The 6,900-nt window shown below is 41.5% G+C and overlaps 1 long non-coding RNA gene across 1 annotated transcript; it reads left to right on the top strand.

Moving 5' to 3' along the window:
• Nucleotides 2,745–6,231, top strand: LOC110436593. Its single transcript, XR_002454398.1, has 5 exons — nucleotides 2,745–3,690; nucleotides 3,783–4,877; nucleotides 4,983–5,154; nucleotides 5,228–5,716; nucleotides 5,989–6,231. It is a non-coding gene; the product is annotated as an uncharacterized LOC110436593 (long non-coding RNA).

Genomic DNA, 6,900 nt, shown 5'->3' with positions numbered 1-6,900 from the left:
ACATTTGAACAGTTGGCTCGCTATGCTCCGAACGATGTCAGGGAAGATGCTGGTAAGCAGCGTCTGTTCATGAAAGGTCTTTACTACGAGCTCAGGTTGCAGTTGGCTGGAAACACCTATCCTCTCTTCCAGGCTCTTGTGAATCGTGTCATTGTGCTTGATAATATGCGTAAGGGTCAGGATAAGAAGAGAAGGATGCTGGCACAAGGTTCTGGGAGCAACAACCGTCAGCGTTTCAGTTCTCATCAAGGCTATCAGCAGAGGTTCCAGGGACCAGTTAGTCAGTGGAACCGCAACCAGCAACTCCAGCGTTTCTAGAATCAATCACAGAGTGGGAACCAACGTCCTCCATTCCAACAACGTAACCATAATCAACAGCAGCATGGTCAGCAGACACCCCGCTCAGGGAACTCAAATGCCAACTCCACAAAAAGATGTGCTTCTAACACTCCTACCAGGTGTTTCCGTTGTGGGAAGGAAGGACATATGTCCTATGATTGCCCAGAGAAGTTTAATCCACAGAACAACGACCGGAGATCCACTCCTAATTCAGCAAAGGTGAACAACGTGGCAGCGGAAACAGTTCAGGAGGGACTAGAAATCATGATGGGTACGTTTAGCATCAACTCTATCCCTGCTACAGTTTTCTTTGATTATGGAGCTTCGCATACATTCATATCACAAGCATTTGTTAGAGTTCATAGCATTCCACTAGTTGCAATGAAAACCCATATGCTAGTTAATTCACCGGGTAGGACTATACCAGTTTCTTTATGTTGCCCCTTAGCAAGTCTTTCTTTAAGGGGGGTAGATTTTCCTATCAGTCCCATGGTTATGAGAACTTCAGGCATAGATGTGATCTTGGGTTTGGATTGGATGAAGCAACATGACATAGATATTAAGTACAAGGAGAGAGTAGTGGCTTTGACAACCCCAAAGGGAGAACGAATCAGTGTTGATGTAACAGTGCAAGCACCACTCACAGCCAAGGTGAACCAACTGAATGATGACGTTGATCCTCAGAATCTGGTAGTGGATGAGTTTCCGGATGTCTTTCCAGATGAATTGCCAGGTATGCCACCTAACCGAGACATTGAATTTATTATTGAATTAATACCTGGTACTGCACCCATAGCTAAAAGACCATATAGAATGGGGGTTAATGAACTAGAAGAACTTAAGAAACAAATTAAGGAATTGCAAGATAAAGGGTTCATTCGTCCTAGTTCATCACCATGGGGTGCACTAGTTATCTTTGTTGATAAGAAGGATGGTAGTCAGAGGATGTGTGTTGATTATCGGTCACTCAATGAGATCACTATCAAGAATAAATACCCATTGCCTAGGACTTATTTGATCAGCTAAGAGGTGCTTGTGTGTTCTCTAAGATTGATTTGCGTTCTGGTTATCATCAATTGAAGATTCGGAAATCAGATATACCAAAGACAGATTCCACAATAAGGTATGTGTTGTATGAGTATACAGTTATGTCTTTTGGTTTGACCAATGCACCCGCTTACTTTATGTACATGATGAATAAAGTATTTATGGAGTACCTTGATAAGTTTGTGGTGGTCTTTATTGATGATATTCTTGTATTCTCTAAAACCAAGGAAGAACATGCTGAACATCTAAGATTGGTCTTACAGAAACTTAGAGAACATAAGCTGTATGCCAAGCGTAGTAAGTGTGAGTTTTGGTTGGAAGAAGTTTCTTTTCTTGGTCATGTTGTTTCTAATGGTGGTATTGCAGTGGATCCTAGTAAGGTGAAAGATGTACTGAATTGGAATCCACCTACAGATGCAAGTGAAATTCGTAGTTTTCTTGGTTTAGCTGGTTACTACCGTAGATTCATTGAAGGGTTTTCAAAACTTACAAAGCCTATGACTGCTCTGTTGGAGAAGAATGCTAAGTTTGTATGGTCTGATAAGTGCCAAGCTAGTTTTGAGGAATTTAAGAAGAGATTGACTACTGCACCTGTGTTGGTATTGCCAGATCTGAGTAAGAGTTTCTCTATCTATTGTGATGCTTCTCGTCTGGGTTTGGGTTGTGTTCTCATGCAAGAAGGTAGAGTCGTTGCTTATGCATCTAGACAGTTGAGTAAACATGAACTGAATTATCCTACTCATGATCTAGAGTTAGCAGCTGTGGTTCATGCATTGAAAATTTGGAGACACTATTTGATTGGGCATAAGAGTGACATATACACTGATCATAAGAGTTTGAAGTATATCTTCACCCAGACCGACCTGAACTTGAGGCAACGAAGATGGTTGGAACTGATAAAGGATTATGATTTGGAAGTGCATTATCATCTCGTAGCTGATGCACTTAGTAGAAAGAAATATGCTAATGAGCTTTGGGCGACACCTGAATCGGAGGAGTTGAGTGCTGAATTTGCATATTTGAACTTGGGAATCTCCACTACTATATAATCCACCAGTTGTTAACTTAGCTAAATGCACCCCATAACTTACTACTACAGTCATTAACTTTCCTAAGTGCACCCAAAAAAATACACTTAAAACCTGCCGATCTTTGAAATAAAGGGACGAGATCCACTCTCACATATCCTTTCTCTTACTCATTCAAATCTGATGGACCAGATTCCTCGGATCAAACCTCATCACTCACCTGTCATCTCATCCCGCACACCCGCACACACCCCATGCGCGACCCTCCCTCTCCCTGACGCCCCCTCTCCCGCAGTCGCACAACCGGTCTCGCGAGACGACTCCTCTCCCCTAGCTGTGCGTGCGTCCCTCCCTCCCTCCCTACCCTCTATCTCTCCCGATGTGGTGGCGCGGCCTCCTCCTATGGCGCACATATCTCTCTCTCCCTGCTGATATGGTCGGGCATGGCGGGTGCCCCCAGTGGCGCTCGCGCTGCGGCGGCGGCGGCGGCGCCCAGCCACAGGGTAGGGTTTCGCGAGGTGGCGACGGCGGCATCCGGCCGTAGGGCTTGTGGAGCGTGCATAGTGCGAGGGCACACGAGGGTCTACATGGAGGATTTGGTCCCCAAGCCGTGGGTGGTGCCGGCGCTGCTGTACAGGGAGGTGTAGTGGTGTGAGGGAGCGGTGGAGGACGTGGTGGGCTTCATGTGCGGCCACTCGCTCACCGCCATCGCTTCAGGTCCGTATCACTACCCGTATCCTCCAATTTTGATCCATCTTTTATTGGTTTTGATGAATTGGATGAAGCAATGGCTGTTTTGAGAAGCTGTAATGGTGGCGGCTTCCATATGCACCGTGTTGCTGGTGATGAAGGCATTGACAGTTTGCAGAGTGTCAATGATAGCAGAATCCTGGTGGCCACAGTTTTAGTTTCTAAAGTGCAGTCTCTTATTCTTCTTTACTGATCCCTAACCCTTAAGCCTGTGCATTTTGATCGCATAGATTCTATACCAATGGTTCCATCTACTGTCATCGCTAGCTTGCAGTTTAGACAAAGCTGTTAATCTATCTTCTTTAATGGGGAAAACATTTGATGTGTCCCCAGGTTACACAAACTTGAATTATTCCAAGTGAACTTCTGTTTGAGTTTCGTTTCTCTTGTGCATATGATGCCCTTAGGATCTGTTAAATGAAAGCTCAAGATTTGTTTGCACATTAAATTTGAGTTTGGCATTTTTCAAAACTGCAAGGGGAGCTAGAGGATATCCAAAGAGAAAGCACGAATGGCTGCATCTCAGGTACTTCCATGTTTCTAAAATCTAATTGCTCACATATTGAGATATACATCCAATGAGTTTTATAATCTAATTGTATCCTGTTCTTCATATAGGTGAATGGGCCTATACTGGTGAAGGATACTTGCCTATGTTTTAATCCACACAAAGGCCTACTAGGTGATTTATTTTTGTTGTTCTTCAAAGTCCTCTCATTTGCTAGGTTCTACAAATACTATCCGGCACACACAACATTTAAGCAATTTAGGCTCTGCATATCATATTGTTGTTAGAGATTTAAGCTTTTCTGTTTGGAGCTCCCTTACAGATTTATCTGGTTTTGGAGTTAGAGAAATTTGTCTTGAAGGGGATCATGTTCATCCCAGTGAAAGGTGAGGGTACAATTCCCAATTTAATTTCATCGTGTGAAATTATGAATTACGGAAGGGTTTGTTCAATCAATTCCTTTGCAGTATCTGTAATTGGATTCCCACTTGAATTACATTTCGGTAGTGTAGCTAGGTAATTTGGGAACAACTCAGAGTAGCATAATCATGTCACTGTCTTAGGTTTTGCAATGAAAGTTGCCATAAAGAAAATGGATACAAAGGCATCTCAAAAATTCCTCGCTGAACTGAAGGTGACCATTAATCTTTTTCAACCTGAATGCCCCAGTCATGGTTCAGCTTGAGGGAAACTAACCGTCTTGAGGTAGTCAATTTTTTAATTTTCTGTATATAGCCTTTTCAGAGTGCACCTCTGCTTTCTAAAATGAAGATTGATTTCTGAATGTCATGTATGATAATTAGCCATGGCAAGAAAAAAACACTCAGTAGCTTTTGAAAAACAAAATATATTTGTAAAACCAGGGTATTTCTCCAATACTTGAAAAATACTTTACATCCAAATGGGGTTACATGTATTACTCTTTCAAGGAGGAAGTACATCTATTCTGTGGCTGCAGCTTATTCTAAGAAATATTTGATGTGGATCACTTTATGAGCTACTGAGTTAGTTTCATTTCTTATTTTTCTATTAATACGATGAACTACTATTTGATTTAATGATTTGGTTACTCTATGAGGATAGTTGTTCAACAATAATCTGCTTATTCACCTATTGTGTCACTGCCAACTACAGGATTGCTGCATCTGCAGATCTTCAATGCCTGTGTCGTAAAATATGCAGTTTTGCATCTCCATTTTGATAAGGTAGATGACAGGACAACTGCATTATATTGGATGGTGTTAGTGTATCTTTCTGCTCTTGAAAGAATTTCTCCTCCAAACCATTGTAAATTGACCTATACTTTTCAGAATATGGCTGCACATTCTGCCTGTGACTTTAGAGGTGGGAGAGCTGAACTAGGTCTCCCTAAGTACAGGGAAGTTATATGGCCAGGGATGGTATCAAACTCATAGCTAAGCGACGAGGAGCTTTGGAACACAGGACGCCGCACGTTGACAACTCTAACTTCCTTCTCACAAGGTTTGACTCTTTTGTGCACCAACTTACTCTTGCCGGAGAAATCAAAAGGTTTTAATATGGCTCACATATTCAGGTATATGATGAGAAGCCAGGATCTCGAGCTTGCGCAAAACATTTCCATTAACATGGCTTGCATCTTCATTTTTCTGATTATGATTTGTCAAGAGAGCTGCAGGCACTAGGATTTAATAGTAAAACTCCACTCTAAAAGCTTACATGTTGTGCTCACCTCAGGAGGTAAATAAGCAACTCAATGTGCTTCAACCAATGGCCTCTGTCTCCCTCAATGCATTTGTGCTCATCTTTTTGTATTCTATTTGCATTAGATAGGTAAATCCTTGAGCTTACATATACCACTGCACTATTTGTTAAGTGGCTGAAACTGAATGGAAGACCAATTCCTACAAGCTGGAATTTTTTTAGTGTTATTTTTTACCCTAAGGACATATTTTCATTGCTGAATTGTGCATTTCTTTTGAATACAATTGGCCGTCTCGAATCAAAGCGCAGCGCCATGGAGATGCAGAGCTGGTAATATGAGGACTCAATTGATGCAGAGCTGGTAACATCTTTGCTGCTGTCCTAGAAGATTCCAAATCCTAGCGCCTAGATGGATTAAACATAGATTAAGCGTTTGTTCTTTATATATATATATATATATATTTTATTTTTTCTGTCAACACCATGGCTCAGATTAGATGTGCCCAACTTCAATCTTAGAAGGAATTGTAACACATTAAGGCAATTTTGATTCCAAATCTTCCAAACTTGGAAGAGGTGAAAAGACTTGCAACCAAAATTATCTAGGTGCTGTGATCTTGTGTAACATTGTAGGGAAGTTGGAGAAGCAGAAGCTGTAGCACGCTTGGAGGGGATTCGTTAGAAGCAGAAACAAAAGCTGCTGCATGCTCGAGTCTTGTTGCGAAGCTCAAGAATTGAGAAGTTTGGAGTGAAGCAAAATAAATTTATGCATGAGTCTTGTCAATGTCAAAGATGTAGTATTCTTTTTTGTGTGTCAAGAGTCTTGTTTTGTAATGATATTGTTGAATCTGTGATAATAAAGCTCTCTTTGGCAAAGAGATAGGTGCTCCCATAGTAATGCTGGTTCCAGATCTTTCGAAACTAAGTATTGTGCAAGTAAATCATTTTTTGTTGTTTGACATTTGGTATCACCGTAGCGTTAGCACGGGCATTATACTAGTTGTAGTAAATGCTATGGAAGTTGAGGTCACTCCTACTCTAGAGGAAGAGATATTGAAAGGACAGTTGGAAGATGAGAAACTAAAGGAGATAGCACAGAATGTGGTACTAGGCAAAGCACCAGGATTCAGAATAGATGACAATGGTGTACTGTGGTTTGGAAAAAGGATATGTTTTCCTGAAGTGAAGGCTATTCATGATATGATTCTGAGAGAGGCTCATGAGTCAGCATATTCCATTCATCCTGGTAGCACTAAGATGTACCTAGATCTGAAACAGAAGTACTGGTGGTATGGCTTAAAGAGAGATGTGGCTAAATATGTTGCTTTGTGTGATACTTGTCAGCGTGTGAAAGCTGAACATCAGAGGCCAGCTGGACTGTTGCAACCAATGAAGATTCCAGAATGGAAGTGGGAAGAAGTGGGTATGGATTTTATAGTGGGATTACCACGTACACAAAAAGGGTATGACTCAATATGGGTGATAGTGGATCGTTTAACCAAAGTTGCACATTTCATACCTGTCAAAACATCATATAGTGGAGAC

This window comes from Sorghum bicolor, chromosome 6, assembly GCF_000003195.3.
Source record: "Sorghum bicolor cultivar BTx623 chromosome 6, Sorghum_bicolor_NCBIv3, whole genome shotgun sequence".
NCBI lineage: Eukaryota > Viridiplantae > Streptophyta > Magnoliopsida > Poales > Poaceae > Sorghum > Sorghum bicolor.
The sequence above is the reverse complement of the archived record's forward strand: the minus strand, read 5'-3'. Positions and strand labels throughout refer to the sequence as shown.